This window comes from Nicotiana tabacum, chromosome 10 (assembly GCF_000715075.1).
Source record: "Nicotiana tabacum cultivar K326 chromosome 10, ASM71507v2, whole genome shotgun sequence".
In the NCBI taxonomy this organism is placed as follows: domain Eukaryota; kingdom Viridiplantae; phylum Streptophyta; class Magnoliopsida; order Solanales; family Solanaceae; genus Nicotiana; species Nicotiana tabacum.
Window position 1 is genome coordinate 117340490 of NC_134089.1, and position 17122 is coordinate 117357611.

A 17122-nucleotide genomic window follows, 5' to 3' on the forward strand; every position below is an offset into this window, starting at 1 on the left:
TTGAAACAATAATAAGATAGGAGAAGACAATATTATGTATTCGAAATGAATTTATTAATTATTTTTCTCTCCTTTTAATTTATTTTAACAAATGACAACTTCGGATGTCTTTTTAATACATTTATAAGCTATTGTTTTTGTAAAATATTAACTCAGTATCAGTCATTTGTATATTTTACACTATAGTTATTAATTTTTCCTTGAGCTATTGGGACAACCTCTTCGTTTCCAAATCTCTAAAGAGAAAAAAGAGTTAATTATAAATAGGTTTTACTTGATAAATCCTTAAAGAATCTTGATAATACTCTCTCCGTTCTGGTTTATGTGAACCTATTTTTTTTGGTCCGTTTAAAAAAGAATGACCCCTTTCTAAATTTGGAAATAATTTAGCTTGAACTTCCAATTCGACTCTTAATGAGAAGCTTTTATAACCACATAAAAACTCTGGCATGTTTACCACCACTAGTTTCAAAATAATTATAGCCATACTATTATTCTGATTTGTTTAGGGCCACAAATTTCAAAATCTTTTTTTTTTATTTAAACTACGTGTCCAGTCAAATAGGTTCAAATAAATTAAAACGAAAGGAGTAATATTTATGTGTTACTTTCTTATTTTTAATATTAGGTCAGATAAATAACTGTAAATATCACAAGATATTCCCCCAGAAGTCTTTTGAAATAAGAATAAAATATTTTAAGATTTTTATAGAGAATGATTTCTTTCTTTATTTGAGTTGGCTAATGAGATCAATACTCATCATTTTCAAGAAACATACTCTTTGTTTTATGACCAAAAATATTTTTAAAATATATTTTTGTGAATTTTTAAAATAATATATTCAATAATACGAGGTACACGTGCAAAGTGCATACCTTAAGACTAGTAAAGATTAAATATGCAAAGATCATATAAGTGAGGGACTGAAAAATTACAAATTAAGTAGGAGAGTGTGAGTATATATATGGACAAAAAGCTTTTCATTGGATTATATTAGAGCAAGTACCAATCGTTTCTCGCCTTCGCAATCTTGCGTGTATATTTTATCCAACGTAAAAGGTCAGTGAATTATGGCATATTGATCATGGATTACATGTGAAATTAATTTTTCTTATCTTCCTTATTATTTTACTTTCCTTTTGCTGTTTTCTTTCATAATTTTATTGTCTCTAGCTCGAGGTTTAATTTACTGCTGATATAAATTAAAAGGACCCTTTCATTGACGTTGAGAGTTGAAACAATTAATTCTTTTAAAAACTTGGTGTGACCCTTCCAACTTCCGAAATCCAAGAAATCTTATGAAACCACGGTTAGTTCATCACATTATAAATAAAATACCAAAAAGGCCAAGAGAGATAGTGTAAATTTGAAGGAAAAAAAGAGTCCATCTTGAGTTAAAATTATGGATGATTCTGATCAATTTGATTATGCTCAAGTAGAACACCTCTTACATTTACTTTCTTCTCCTCCTCATCCTCCTCTGACAACGAATTCATCAGTTCCATTACAAACACAAAGCTGTAATCTTGACAATACTCTTGTGCCTAAAAGGAAAGCTGCAATCGCCAATATTGATCAAGATCAAACCCCCTAAAGAAAAAGAGAATACTGAGAAGAAAGTCGAACGCAGAGATGTTGAAAGGCAAAGAAGGCGCGATATGGCTCGCCTTTACCAGCTGTATACGGTGGAAATCGACGGCTCGATTTCACGGGCATTAAGGCATCTCGAGGGCTTCCAGTGATCGACTCCGAGAATTCTCAATGATCGACTTCGAGACAGATCAACTTGGAGACAGTATAATTAATAACTGGCCCCGAGACATTGTGGATTACCGGTCTAGGCGGATCAAGGTGGAGTTCCCAAGGCACGTGGGTCAAGTCTAGTGGACTAGCCCAAAAGGCGAATCAAGGCATTAAATGGGTGTACCGGCCCCATATCTTTGTAATTAATGCGTTTGTACTATGTTGGGATTCTCCCTCTTATATAAAGAGGATCCTTGTCATTTGTAAACATCTCTAGCTCCAATACTAAATATAAAAGTACATTCTCTCTAATATATTCTCTTGATTTTATTACTTCATTTATTGCTCGTATTTATTGTGTTCTACTAAAAGTTCATCGTTCATTGCTTATTATTGGCCATAAAGAGCCGTCTTTGATTTATTTATAACTGTTAATCACCATCGACCACCTTCGATAGCTCCCAGCCGAGCTTCAGACTCGACCCCGAGGCCCTCGAATAGGCAAGATCGAGGCCCCGATTGTCAGCGATTCGGTTTGGTTAATATCTCGTTTTTAAGCTCTTATCTCGTTCTTAAGTCTCACATAGTATCAACTGCCTAACAACTAGCATAAAAAAGATCACGTATTTTTAGAATCACTAAGTCAAATTTAATTATTATTACCATTTTTACAGTAAACAGTTTGGCACCCACCGTGGGGCAAAAAATAATAGTGATTATTTTCTTGCTGGTTTAGCTACATAACGCAAGTTATCTTTCACACTTTTTCTTGCCCAAGATCTTTGATTTCAGGTCAAAATGGCTGACTCAGTGAACAACAATCTTGAGAACCACGGAGAAAATGGTGTAGATGTTCCAGGTGCTGGTGTACCACCACGAAACCCTGAAAACGCACCAGAACCAATTTCCATGGACGCGGTCTCATGCGATGCTCAACATGTCGATGTAAGCTCCCACACTAACAGGAGCGTACACCAAGGAGACCAACAAGAAGCCAACGAAACCCAGGCTAGGGAAGAACAGGAGGTTAGCCTTCACGTTATTTTTGAAATATTGCAGGCACAATTGCTAGCGATTGCTCAGCTTCAAAGTCACCAGAAAACTCCCAGCAAGGTAGTGTCGGGGACGGCTCCCCTGGTCGAGCAGGTACCGGAGAGGTCAAGCAACAACGGGTTGGTAGCCAACCCTGCCATCGTAAGGATGCTCGAGGACCTCACAAAGAGGATCGAATTAGGCGAGAAGAAGATAAAAGCCAATGACAAAAAGGTCGAAACCTCCAACTCCACGGTCGACCAAATTCCAGGCGCACCCTCGATCCTGAAATGAGTGGATTCGAAGAAGTTCATACAAAGGTCATTCCTAGAGGAAGAGGCTCCAAAACCCATTCCAAAGAAGTTCAAATGCCGGACCTTCCAAAATACAATGGGACCTCAGACCCCAATGAGCATGTTACTGCTTGCACTTGCGCCGTGAAGGGCAACAACCTAAAGGGCGACGAGATTGAGTCTGTCTTACTAAAGAAGTTCGGGGAAACACTCTCGAAGGGTGCCATGATGTGGTATCACAACCTAGCTTCTAACTCTATAGACGCATTTGCCATACTAGTAGATTCCTTCATTAAGGCACATGTCGGTTACATCAAAGTAGCAACAAGGAAATCTGACATCTTCAAAATCAAGTAGAGGGAGAACCAGATTCAGCGAAAGTTCGTATCTCACTTTCAAATGGAATGAATGGAACTACCAACAGTCTTAGACGACTAGGTAGTACAGGCCTTCACTCAAGGCCTGAATGAACGAAGCTTGGTTGCTTCAAAGCAGCTAAAATAGAACTTGGTCGAGTGTCCTGCTATGACCTGGTCGGACATTTACAACTAATACCAGTCAAAGATCGGGGTTGAGGACGACCAACTAGGAGCCCCCTCGGGCTTGGTATACCCAAGCAAGCTTCTGGCAAAGGAGCCAAAGCAAAACAAAGAAAGGTACCAACCATACACCGAAGATAGGAGGAATGCCCCAAGGTGTAACATACCCCGCACTGATCGAAGAATGGACCGAGGCCAGAATCCTCGGGGACTCGTCAACAGAGCTGGGTTGGATAGGTACACGGGGCCGGCGGAGGCACCTCGCTTGTCGGAATACAACTTTAAGGTTAATGTATCAGACATCATATTCGCCATTAGTAAAATCAGAGACACTAGGTGGCTAAGGCCTGTACAATCGGATCCTTCACAAAGGAACCATAACTTAGTGTGTGAATTTCACAATACGCACGGTCACAGGACCGAAGATTGCCAACAAATCCAGGAAGAGGTAGCCCGACTACTCAGCAAAGGTCACCTCCGGCAATTCCTCAGTGATTGAGCCAAAAATCAATTTCGGGAAAGGGAGGCGACCAAAAAGGACGAAGCAAATGAGCCGCAACATGTCACCCATATGATCTTTTAAGGTGTCGGTGCCCTACAGGAACCCACGGTTAGGAGAACGAAAACACCACTCACCAGGAAGAGGCAAACTCGAGGCTCTATCTCAGCCCCATAATGACGCACTGGTAACTTCTTTTTTTGTGGATACACTTCAGATTAAACTTGTATTTATGGGTCCAGGTAGCTAGGCCAATATTATCAGGTCGAAGGCAGCAGAGCATCTTAGACTGCTTGACCAAATTATGCCCGCCTCTTGAACCCTTAACGGATTCAACACGGCGATCATAAGGCATATTCTCGGTTGTTCTGAATGAACAAACAAAGGGTCATACCGCGTTCTTCAAGCTTATAACGGAAGGCCTACCGAGGTTCAAAGCGCCATCACTACTAAGGTACAACCATCTACCTTTTCAAGTTACATATCGTACTCACCATTATATAGGTGCCCGACTAAGACAGCCGAAGCGCTAACCCAGCTCGAAGACCTTAAGGTTTTAAAAGCATCCGTTGCACTCTTTTCCTTAGACCGAGTTTTTATCCCGAAAAGGGTTTATCGGCAAGGTTTTTAACGAGGCAACATATACATGCTACCTAAAGAAGATCCAAGTATTCAAGGCTTCTTTCGCAATCAACCTCAAATACTAGGGGGCATCCCCCCGGAAGGTCACCTACTCGAAGAAGCCAAGATACGCCAAACAAGGGCTTAATAGGAAAATAATGTGTCGGGCCAAACGGTCGAATGAATCCTGTCCATATAGAACAATCAGGCCCTTAATAGCAAAGACATGTATACTTGTACCAAGTGATCAAAGAATAATTCCCAAAAGCATTTTGCATTTCAAGGATACTCGATATTTTTGCAAAAAACGACCCCAGAGCCAAAAAAATGTCCCGATACTTGGAGTCTGGCGTCAACACTCAAAACAATGCGACCTCCGGGTCAGAGCTCCTAAATCATAAAGCCTCAATGAGGCAACATCAAGATCACAAAGTGGCTCCAGAGCCAAAAACGTCCCGAACACTCGGGGACTGGCATCAAAAACTCAAAACCACATGACCTCCGGGTCGGAAACTCCGAAATCGCAAGCCCTTAATAAGGTAATACCCAAGTCTACAAATAATGGCTCCCAAGCCAAGAAACCATCAATGACTCGGGGAGTGTCGTCAATCTCCATCTCCATCGACGTATCAAAACCTGAGGCTGTAAGGCCACATGCGGGCAGCCTCGGTCTAGTAAGACCTACATAAGGCAACGACAATATCTGTAAGACCTCAAACAAGGCATGAACCATACTTGTACCAAGTATCCAAAACCGTAAGACCTCAAAGGTATGAAAAAATTGTAAGACCTTACTAACGGCATAAACCTGATCTCAAATTTTAGGCTATATATCAAACTTGTAAGACCCATAAAAAGGCATACCCTCGATATAGATATCGAAACTACTTCACTCGGGACATAAAGGCTCCGTCCAAACACAAATGACTCTGGTCACAAGGCTGTACCAGCCAAAACTAACGCGACTCGGGGATGCCCGACCGTCGCTATAAATCACAGACCTCCACACTTCGAATATACTTCAGAAAGAATCAGTTAAACAGGCTACCCTCGATATAGGCAAAAGTGCTTCGACCATGTCAGCTCCTAAACGCTGGCTTTGAGATACTCAGCCACCGAGCCAAACCTCCGGAGGTGCTCGATCATCGCCATATAATGACTCACAATCGAGGTTTTTTATTAAATTGAAGAGTCAGGAAAACACTATTTCAAAAAATCCTTATCAAGGAAAAAATAAAGCCTACATAAAAGGTCGCATCGACCCAAGGCGTAAGAGACACTGCTGTCAGCCCACATAAAAGGTCTCATCGACCCAAGGCGTAAGACTCATTGTCCCCATCCCACACAAAAGGTCATACCGACCCAACACGTAAGAGTTTAAGGACCAGCCCTAAATTCGAAAACTTGAGGGTCGAATGAGAACGAGTCAAAACTCGATTTCGAGACTGAACCCAAAACAGTTAACTAAATATGCCTAAGAGCAGAAGTGTAAGAGCCATTGTCGCCAACCCACATAAAAGGTCACATCCACCAAGCACGTAAAGAGCCTACGGCCAGCCTAATGAGCCCCAGGGCCATACCACGAATCTAAGTATTCCTCTCAACTCGAAGACCAGTTCATCTGGCTAAAATCAAGACAAAAAGAAATACAGGAGAAACAAAACCACGAAGTTTCCTTTTTATACTTACATGTGGAAAAATACAAGCTTCGTTTACAACATGCTTAGAAAATACTATATACAGAGACAGAGAAGGAAAGATACGTCCCCTTGGGGACAATGGCCCGACGGCCCCATCCTCGCCATCCTCGGCATCAGACAGAAGGAATTTAGCATCGTGTTCTTACGCCTTTGCTTGCTTGATCTCTTCCAAGAGGTCGAAGCCCCTGGCATGAATTTCCTCGAGGGTTTCCCTCCGAGATTTACACTTCGCGTACTTTTTACTATTGCTGTCACGATCAAAAGCTTCCCCCAGCTCAGCTTTAGAATAGGTAGCACCCTTTAGATAGGGCAGAAGCCTTTGCCCGTCGATTTAGCGGCCTTTGCCCTCCTCGTGGGTCTCCACCTCAAGGGACCGATCCGAATCGGCCGTTCCTGATTTAGCGGCCTCTGGTCAGGGCACCTGCGGGACTCCCATGCCCGACCTTGTTCTATGTACTAAATAGTACTGGCCCTCATCATTATCTTCATCCCTAGTGCTGGGACTTGCTCCGGAAGCTGAAGCCGAGGTCCTGGTGGCAGCTCGAGGCCTGCGTGATTTAGGTTTCTTTGCCTCAGAGGAATCAACAACCACCTTATTCTTCCTTTTCTTATCCTTAGCGGGCTCCGAAGTCTCCACCTCGCCATCGGGAGGTGGTCTCATCCACACACCATCGCCAAGGCCTACCCAAACGCAGCGGCTGAAGTTTATTAGCACGAAGGATACCGGGGAGAAGCATAAGATTAAGATATAAGTGTCAAGAAGAACTTTACCATGATTCTTGGCCACCCACCGCGTTTCAGCCAGGTCAGGCCAAAACCGGACGAGATACGAAAACAAAGTATCCAACTGCCCGATCCATCCCGGCAGATCCTGAATCACTTCGGGATCCCAAGCGGTAGCTACAAAGACCAAGGGGAAATTATTTTTCAGAACAGGGGTAAGAGGATCACAGAACACGTTCGAAGGAAAAATACTTATGCTGTGTATTCCACTTCTCCGGGAATGGTATCCTTCCGGTCGCGATGATATCTGAGGTCCTCACTCAGACGAACCTGCTCATCCACCCTCGATCTTTGTCCTCATCAGTGCTCGAGAAAAATGATTTTTTGGACCGGTGGTGAAGCTTAATCAAACCTCAATAAAATCGAGGGCTATATAATCTGATCAGATGGTCGAGGGTAAAGGTCTCGCCCTCGACCCCATCGGAGAAATGGAGGATCATGCAGACTATCCTCCAGAAAGACGAATAGATTTGACCAAGTGTCACTTGGTACTTATTACAGAACTCGAGAATAACTGGATCTATCTCTGAGGAAGAAAGGTTAAAAGAATCGATTGGACCTAGAGTGAATGGGTAAGTATATACATAAAGGAAACCAGCTTTGTGATCAGTTATGCTCTCATTAGAACGGGGAATCTCAACCAGTGTTGCCTCCTCCCATCGATAGTATTCTTTCACTTTCTCTATGTCGGTCACAATGCTAATGTACCGGGACACCTGTTCTCATCGATCCGATATAGATGAAGGTTTGTCGACGGTAAAATCCTTCATGGTGTCGAACCCGATGGGGGAGTACATTGTTTAATGATGGGTATCACTTCGGGCTTTCCTTTGGATGTTCGGGATGAAGTGGCAGCCTCATCTTTCCGAGGAACTGTCTTGGAAGTTCTAGCCATGATAGTGGCAAAACTTTTCTGAGAAAGTAGGCAAAGGATCAAGAACGGAGGAAGAAAGAATGTGAAGGGGGATGGATTTAGCCTTGAAAATTTGAAGATATTGTGAAAGTATGAATTACCAAACGACTGATGCATTTATAGGAGCCATGTGGGCAGCATAAAGGACAAACCAATAGGGGGTCGTGGGCTCCTCGATAGTCGTGTTTGACGGCGACTCTTACGCGGCTTTTTGAAGTATGTCATTTAATGCTCTGAGGGGCTGACATCATAGCGATGATGCTTATGAAGTAGGAGCTCAAAATCGTTGAAGGCGCGATATGGCTCGCCTTTACCAGCTGTATACGGTGGAAATCGACGGCTCGATTTCACGGGCATTAAGGCATCTCGAGGGCTTCCAGTGATCGACTCCGAGAATTCTCAATGATCGACTTCGAGACAGTTCGACTTCGAGACAGTATAATTAATAATTGGCCCCGAGACATTGTGGATTATCGGTCTCGGCGGATCAAGGTGGAGTTCCCAAGGCACGTGGGTCAAGTCTAGTGGACTAGCCCAAAAGGCGAATCAAGGCATTAAATGGCTGTACCAGCCCTATATCTTTGTAATTAATGCATTTGTACTTTGTTGGGATTCCCCCTCTTATATAAAGAGGATCATTGTCATTTGTAAACACCTGTGGCTCCAATACTAAACATACAAGAACATTCTCTCTGCTCTTTAACATATTCTGTTGATTTTATTACTTAATTTATTGCTCATATTTATTGTGTTCTACTTAAATTTCATGTTCATTGCTTATTATTGGCCATAAAGAGCCCGTCTTTGATTTATTTATAACTGTTAATCACCATCGACCACATTTGATAGCTCCCAGCAGAGCTTCAGACTCGACCCCGAGGCCCTCGAATAGGCATGCTCGAGGCCCTGATTGTCAGCGATTCGGTTTGGTTAACATCTTGTTTTTAAGCTCTTATCTCGTTCCTAAGTTTTTCACATGGCATCAACTGCCTAACAACTAGCATAAAAATAGATCACGTATTTTTAGAACCACTAAATCAAATTTAATTGTTATTACCATTTTCACAGTAAACCCCAGCGTTTACGCCTTCTTATCCCTTCTAAATATCTCATGGTCAGTATATACACATATTAAGAATGTATTTGGTACGACGAAACCTGAATATTTTTCTTCATTAGTGAATAAAAAACGTACTATATAATGCAATCAAACACCTTATGACTTTCTCATAGAAATTTGTTTTCCTAAAAATATGATTATTGTATTATACATGTAATGTTCCTATTCAGAAACCATAATTCTGATATTGTTTTATGATGATATATAGGGAAAGAGATCAATATGTGATCATTTAGAAGAGATTGTGGATTACATAAAAGACATGCGGAAGAATATGGAGGAGCTGGCATGTAATAGAGAAAGATTGAAAGAAATGAGAAATATTTGTAGCTCTGATCATAACTCTCACTTGGCTGCACCATCTTCCTCTATGAAAAGTGATGATGATCAGGATAGAATATTAGTGAAAAAATGTAAGGAAGGAGTTGAAATTTCAGTGATCAGTAATTTGGAAGGAGGGTTGGCTCTTACCAAAGTGCTTAGGGTTCTTATGGAAGAATGGCTGCTTGTTATTAGCTGTGTTTCCTCCAAAATTAATCAGAAGGAAAGATTGAAGCAGTAACAGTTGAAACTTATATTTTTACAATAATCCTAAAAATAGATTAAAATAGGGGTGAAAGGCAAAGAAAAATGAGCAATTATTTCCCATTTCTTTTTACCTTGTGCGTTGGGAGGGAATGGGAATCTAGAGGCCACTCCTTTTGGAAGAAGTTTTGGAAAAGAAAAAGAAAAAACTATTTTTCATTTAACATTGCAGAGCCTACATAAAAATATGCTCAATAGTTAATCAAAAACTAATTGAAATTAAAAAAAAATTATACACTCGTCATCTCATTGTGACTGTCCCATAGTTACTCGGTAAAGTTAAAAGATTTAACCACATGCCTATTTGAGTTAATTAATGCAAAACGTTGAGAACAATCATTCTTCAACTCTTCCCGGAAGGTATAAGAATGCAACATTTTATTCCAAGAGAAAATTAATGCTCAGGGCAATTGAGAGCTGTGCCCCGTTAGTCATGGATTAACCAATAACTCCGCCTCAGCAAGTCCCACCATCAACACTGATGTTTACTTGATAACATGAAATACAAATTGTATTTTAAGAAAGAACATAAAAGTATTAGCAGTGGAAATAAAATAGTAGAAAGCGGTTACCCTTATATATATCTCTGATGTATCCTCTTCATTATATATGCAAGCTTGCTTTCGGCTCTCCGTTATATATAATCAGAATTAGAACATTAGAGCCCCTAAATGACAGTGCTACGCCACGTAATTTATATGGTAGAAATAAACTACTGTCAGAAATAGGATTTTGTTAGTCTTGACTTCACACTTTTAAAATCAAAAGGAATCTTGTAAAGATGATATATAGTTCTGCATCTTTTTTACTGTCATGTTGAATCCCGTTTCACATACTTGGTAAACTACGGAAAATCACCACTCCAAACAACTTGTGTTCACATCCTCATATATATAGAAACTAAATATGAATGGATTGCGGAAGACAAAGACTTAGAAATAGGGACCGCTTAATCTACACTTTGCAGTTTCATTTTGAGAGTTACTATGTGTAAACACCTTAAATAGGGGAATAGGACTTTCTGACCTTTCATTTTCCTAAACGTCTTCCTCTAAAAGATGAAAATTAATTTTATAACTGAAATGTTAGGTAAGGGATTTAAAGAAGAGGTAATTGACTAACAGAAGGGGAAAATAAGAAAAGAAGATGGTAGAATCTGACGATCCTCTTTGTTGCTTTCACAATTCATCATTGTCCTCATTGGTATTTATTTTACAGTTTTAAATACACATTTATGTTGTAACTTCATGAATATATTGAATTTTTTTAATTAATAAAATAAGGTAAAAGGCCAAAAAAACCCATAAATATTATTGCTGGCCAAAGAGAGGTGCCACCTCAGCTCTTACATGCCTTTCTTATATATATATATATATATATATATATATATAGTTAAATAGTGAGGCACACTTACAACTTAATGTTGCATTCACACCCCCATTTCAAAATCCTATATTAATTGTGAAAGGAATTAGAATTATGTTATATAGCTTAAATAAAAAAGAACTTACATAATGTAATGTTTTGTTTAATTTTTAATGTCTTAAATTTTATGATTTGTGGAATAATTTATGTCACGACCCAAAATTCATTAAAAGCCGTGATGACGTCGGACATCGTTGCCAGGCAAGCCAACAGTAAATACTTAACTTAGTTCTCATTTTAGTATTTTGAAATCATAAGTTTCTTCAATTTAAATAGTAAACGATAGTATTTACAGAGTAAATCATAAAGGTTTAATCATTTCAATACTGAACAACCCATAATCACCCCAAAAATCGGTGTCACAAGTGCATGAGCATCAACCAGGAAGATAAAACAAAATACAACATATGTCTGGAATACAATTAGACAGGAAGGATAAAAACAACTCTGAAGGAGACTCTGCTGACTGCGGATCGTAACATGGAATGTAGCTCAACTAAGCCCCCGTTTTAGCCGCACCTCTGTGCCTATAAGCCACTAAACATATATGTCTGCACAATAAAATGTACAGCAAGTATAGTATAAGTACGTAAATAACGCATACTCAGTATCCAGTCTAACCTTGAAGAAGTAGTGACGAGGGGTCGACTCCGACACTTACTATGGGCTATAAATAAAATGCCAATGATATAATTTAAACATGGAATATATAGAACGACTGCAAGCTCAATATTATGAATTAAATAAGCAATTCTTTTATAATTAAGAAATCTCCAAATTTATTTCTCATCATTTAGCAATTTATCTCAAGCCAATGAGGCAATATTATTTATTATAAATTCCAAAACAATCAACAATCATGCACAAATCACGTCGAGGTCGTACAGTCCGATCCAACATATAAATATAAACTGTGCACTGTCGAGGGTCGAACAACACAAATAATCGATGCATCTATTAAATCCGCCGAGGCGTTCGACCCGCCTCAAGAAAAGATAAACATATTCAAACAACCAAATCAAGAATTTATTAAAGGGACAATTATTCAAGGAAATGCCAATTCTCATTTAACGGTCAAGAAAACGAATTTTATTTCACATATGAGGTTAGTTCCCTCTTACAAGGTTAGAAAGGAGACTTACCTGCTCCGAAATTCCATAATCGGCTCCCAAGCCATTCCAACAACTCAAATCGATGCCTCACACTCCAAAATAGTCAATAATGAGCAATTCCATAAATATATACTCTAATACTCATTAAAATCTTATTTACAATAATTTTCAACTCCGTTTGAAAAGTCGATAAAATCACCCTCGGGCCCACGTACCCGGATTCCTAGCTGATCTAATCATAGATTATTTGAAACAACTTGAAATTATAGATAGTATTACATTACCTGAGTTTATAGAGAAATTTCTTGAATGGTCAAAGAAAGAAGTGAATAATTCTTCAGATTTAAATTCTGATGGTATAGAAGTAAGGGTTGAAAATCAAGAGGATAAAGCTCTTTTTCTTTAAATAAAGAAAGTGATGGTTAGATTCGCGTTCCCTTTCCAGACTATCAAGGATTTCAAAGATTCCGAAATTTTCGAAGATAAACTTTACCCATAACCCCACGAACTCAAATAGATATTTTATTTCCAATTCCATACCCATACTCGTGGTCAAAATCAAAAAATACCAATTTCTAGGTTTTTCTTCAAAATACCAAATTTCTACAAATTTTCATGTCTAAATTCATATATAAACTTTGTATTTAACTCAAAACTAGAAGAAACCACTTATCTCTTGATGATGATGGAACCCCTTCTTAAAATGCTCTCAAAAATCGCCTAAGTCCAAGTAGAAAATGAGGGAAATGGGAAAAGTCTCAGAATAAAAAGCCCTTGGCTCCAGTCGTAGATGTCACATTTGCGATATCTGGCTCGCAAATGCGATGGTCGCATTTGCGACAAATGCATAGCAAATGCGAAGCCAAGCTGTCCCTGCCATGGTCGCATTTGCGACCAAAATCTTCGCAAATACGAAGAGGACAACATCGCAAGAGCGATCAATTCTTCGCATATGTGATCCTTCCCTCAGAAGCCTAGGTTCGCAAATGCGCGCACTACCTCACAAATGCGATCACACCAGAACCAGCAAATCCAACTTCTTCACAAAACACTCCGAAAGTACTCTGAAACTCACCCGAGCCCCCGGGGCTCCAAACGAAACAACCAGACGTGTCTAAAAACATAATACGAACTTGCTCGGCGCCTCAAATCACATCAAACAACGTCAAATTCATGAATCGCACCCCATTCCAAGCTTAATGAATTTTAGAACTTCAAACTTCCATATTCGATGCCGAAACCTATCAAATCATGTTTGATGGACCTCAAATTTTGTACATAAGTCACATTCAACACCACGGACCTACTCCAATTCCCGGAATCGAAATCCGGCCCCGATATCAAAAGTCCACTTCTTGTCAAACTTCTCAAAAACTTTTAAATTTCTAACTTTCGCCAAATGACAATTACCTACAGACCTCCAAATCTACTTTCGGATGCGCTCCCAATACCAGAATCACCATACAGAGCTATTCCCAGACTCGGAATCCCAAATGGACATCGATAACATTAAAATGCGCTTCCACCCCAAATTGATGAAATCCTTCCAAATTCCAACTTTCCACTATAGGTGTTGAAAGGCTCCTGGGTCATCCAAAATCCGATCTGTACATATGCCCAAGTCCAAAAATCATCATACGAATCTGCTCGAACCTTCGAATCCCGATTTCAAGGTCGTTTACTCAAAAATCCAACCTTAGTCAATGTGTCCAACTTAAATCTTTCGAAATGAGAATTCGCTTTCCAATTCCACTCCGAACTTCCCGAATTTCAATTTCGACCATGCATACAAGTCATAATACCTGAAGTGAAGCTGCTCATGGCCTCAAAACGACCGGCCGGTTCGTTACACTCTCCCACTTAAACATACGTCCATCCTCGAACATGCTAAGAACTGCTCTAGAGTTGTCCGAAATTATTGTTTGACACCTCATGCACCTACCTGTTCTACCACAACTCAGTTGAGCACACTAGCTCGAGCCAGTATGAAGATTCTCCCTTTTTCTTAGTCAAATAAGCCTTGGAGCTGTCATGACCCCGGTTCGCCCTCCGTGAACCATCGTGACGGCACCTAGTCTCTACAACTAGGTAAACCTAAATTATGGAAGAGAAACAAAAATTTGCGAAAGTAAAACAAATTAAAACAAGAATAAAGTAATAATATTGTTTAAATGTGAGACTCGGCATACACCATGTTTAACTCTCAATACTAATACGTAAATCCAAGACCCGGAAACCCACGAATCACAAGCTAAGATCAATACTACATAGCTCTAACTCCAGAATATCTAATAAGAACAGAAATATACATAAGGGCTAAATACTAAAAGTAGGAATAGAAAGGGACTTCTCGGTCTGCGAACGCGGCAAATGTACCTCTAAGTCTCTAGAGCAGTCACCTCTTCAAGGATGATAGGCCTGAGTAGCGGTACCTAGATCTGCACATGAAAAACATGCGCAAAAGGGGCATGAGTTCACCACAACGGTACTCAGTAAGTGTCAAGCCTACCCTTGGTTGGGTAGTGACGTGGAAAGGTCAGGGCCCTACAGAGATTAAATAAATATAAAGATGATAGGATAAGGTAAACAGTACAATTGAAAATCTACAGTAAGAATCTATATAGGTTAATAAGAGTACAATAACGAAACAGAAATAAAGGCAAACACCAGGAATTACCACTCATAACAAGGATGATAACCGGGGATCTCTTGGTATCCCGAAGATCTCTTGGTATCCTCAGTATAGGCTAGGGATCTCTTGGTATCCCGAGGATCTCTTGGTATCTTCAATATATGCTACGGATCTCTTGATATCCCGAGGATCTCTTGGTATCCTCAATATACGTGCCAGGGATCTATTGGTATCTCGCACCTCAGTTCAGATCATAAATACATACAGGAGATCTCTCGGGATGCCGTCCCATAGTCCCAAAGTAAAAACACACAGCAACAACACAAGAATAACCAATTAAGCTAAATTTCGTACCAACAGTTAATTCTAGCCTAACATGCTTCATGTAATGCAATTAAGGCAGTTTAAGCAAATAGGCAATTAAGTCAACTAAACATGTTTTTCTAAACTAGCAACATGCTAAATTAACAAGTAGGATAAAACAGGAAACAGATCTCAATTGAAATAGTTAAGGAAAAACCAAAATTTCAACAATTAGCTCAAGTACGTGCTCGTCAGCTCACGTACAAGGCATTTCAATTATCAAATATATCATATCCTAAGGGGAAGGTCCCTCACACAAGGTTAAACAAGTCATTTACCTCGAACTAGCTCAAAATCAACCCGACACCACGTCTTTGCCATGAATACTCGGCTCCAAATGGCCTAAATCTATTCAATTCAGTTGCATTACATAAATAACCTTTCGAGTAACTGATTCTACAATTAAAGTATAAGCTAATATGCAAAATTACGTAAAATAACCAAAATGCCCTTCGGGCCCACATCTCGGAATCGGGTGAAATTTATATTTTTAGAAACCTCATACTCTCACGAGTCTATACATAACAAGAACTTTGAAATCGGAGTCCAAATAACCCCTCAAATCCTCATTTAAAGGCCTCTTAAACTCGAGCTCTAATTAACCAGTTTTCCCAATTTTCTCACCACTGATTAGGTCTTTAATCACATAAAAACGAGTTATGAAGTCAAGGATATTACCTCCAAGCGATTCCTCCCGAATCCTTCTTCTATCCTCTTCAAAGAGCTCCAAAAACAATTAGAAATGGTGGAAATAAACGCCCAAGTTGCGGAACCCCTTTTAAAATAATGCCCAGCAGTTTCCGCATTTGCGGTCATGGGACCGCATCTGCGGTCCCGCTTTTAGGGATCACATGTGGCATCTGCGACTTTCACTTAACGAGCCAACTTCTGCATCTGCAACTCTAAAGCCGCAGATGCGGTACTGCTTCTGCGGTTCTTGAAGAAAAGACCAAAAATCCGCTTCTGCGGCGCCGCATCTGCGGTCCATAAACCGCAGATGCGAAAATACCAGAAGCAGCAAAAATACAGCAACTGCAACATCTCCTCAACTCCTTATTAACCATCCGAAATTGCCCCGAGGCCCCCGGGATCTCAACCTAAAGCACAAACATCACCTAATACCTTATTCAAACTTGTACCAATCCTTAAAACACTTAAAACAACCTCGAAACCTCGAATTAACCAAGGATTTAAGCCTAAGAACTCCAAATGTCCTCAAAATACGTTTTCGATCAAAAAGTCTATCAAACCTCGTCCGAATGACATGAAATTTTGCTCACACGTCACATTAAACAATACGGAGCTACTCCAACTTCTGAAATTCATTCCGACCTTTGGATCAAAATCTCACTATCCAACTGGAAACTTTAAAAATTCAACTTTCGGCATTTCAAGTCTAAATTAGCTACAGACCTCCAAAACACAATCTGAACACCCTCCTAACCCCAAAATCACCCAACGGAACTAACGGAACCATCGAATTTCCATTCCAAGGCCCTCTTCACACTGTTCTGACTACGACCAACTTTCCAACACTTAAGCTCTCATTTAGGGACTAAGTGTCCCAAAACTCTCCGAAACTCAAAACCGAGCATCCCGGCAAATCGAAATAGCAGAAATAAACTTGGGGAAAGCAGTTAATAGAGGATCGGGGCATTAATTCTTAAGACGACTGGCCGGGTCGTTACATCCTCCTATACTTAAACATTCGTTCGTCCTCGAACGAGCATAGAGACATAACTGCAGTAGTGAAAAGATGAG

General features: G+C 39.9%; 1 pseudogene; it reads left to right on the forward strand.

The window, feature by feature from the left end:
• The first annotated feature begins 1355 nt into the window (after nucleotides 1-1355).
• On the forward strand, nucleotides 1356-9806 carry LOC107766817 (transcription factor bHLH120-like; annotated as a pseudogene).
• The last annotated feature ends 7316 nt before the right edge of the window (nucleotides 9807-17122 follow it).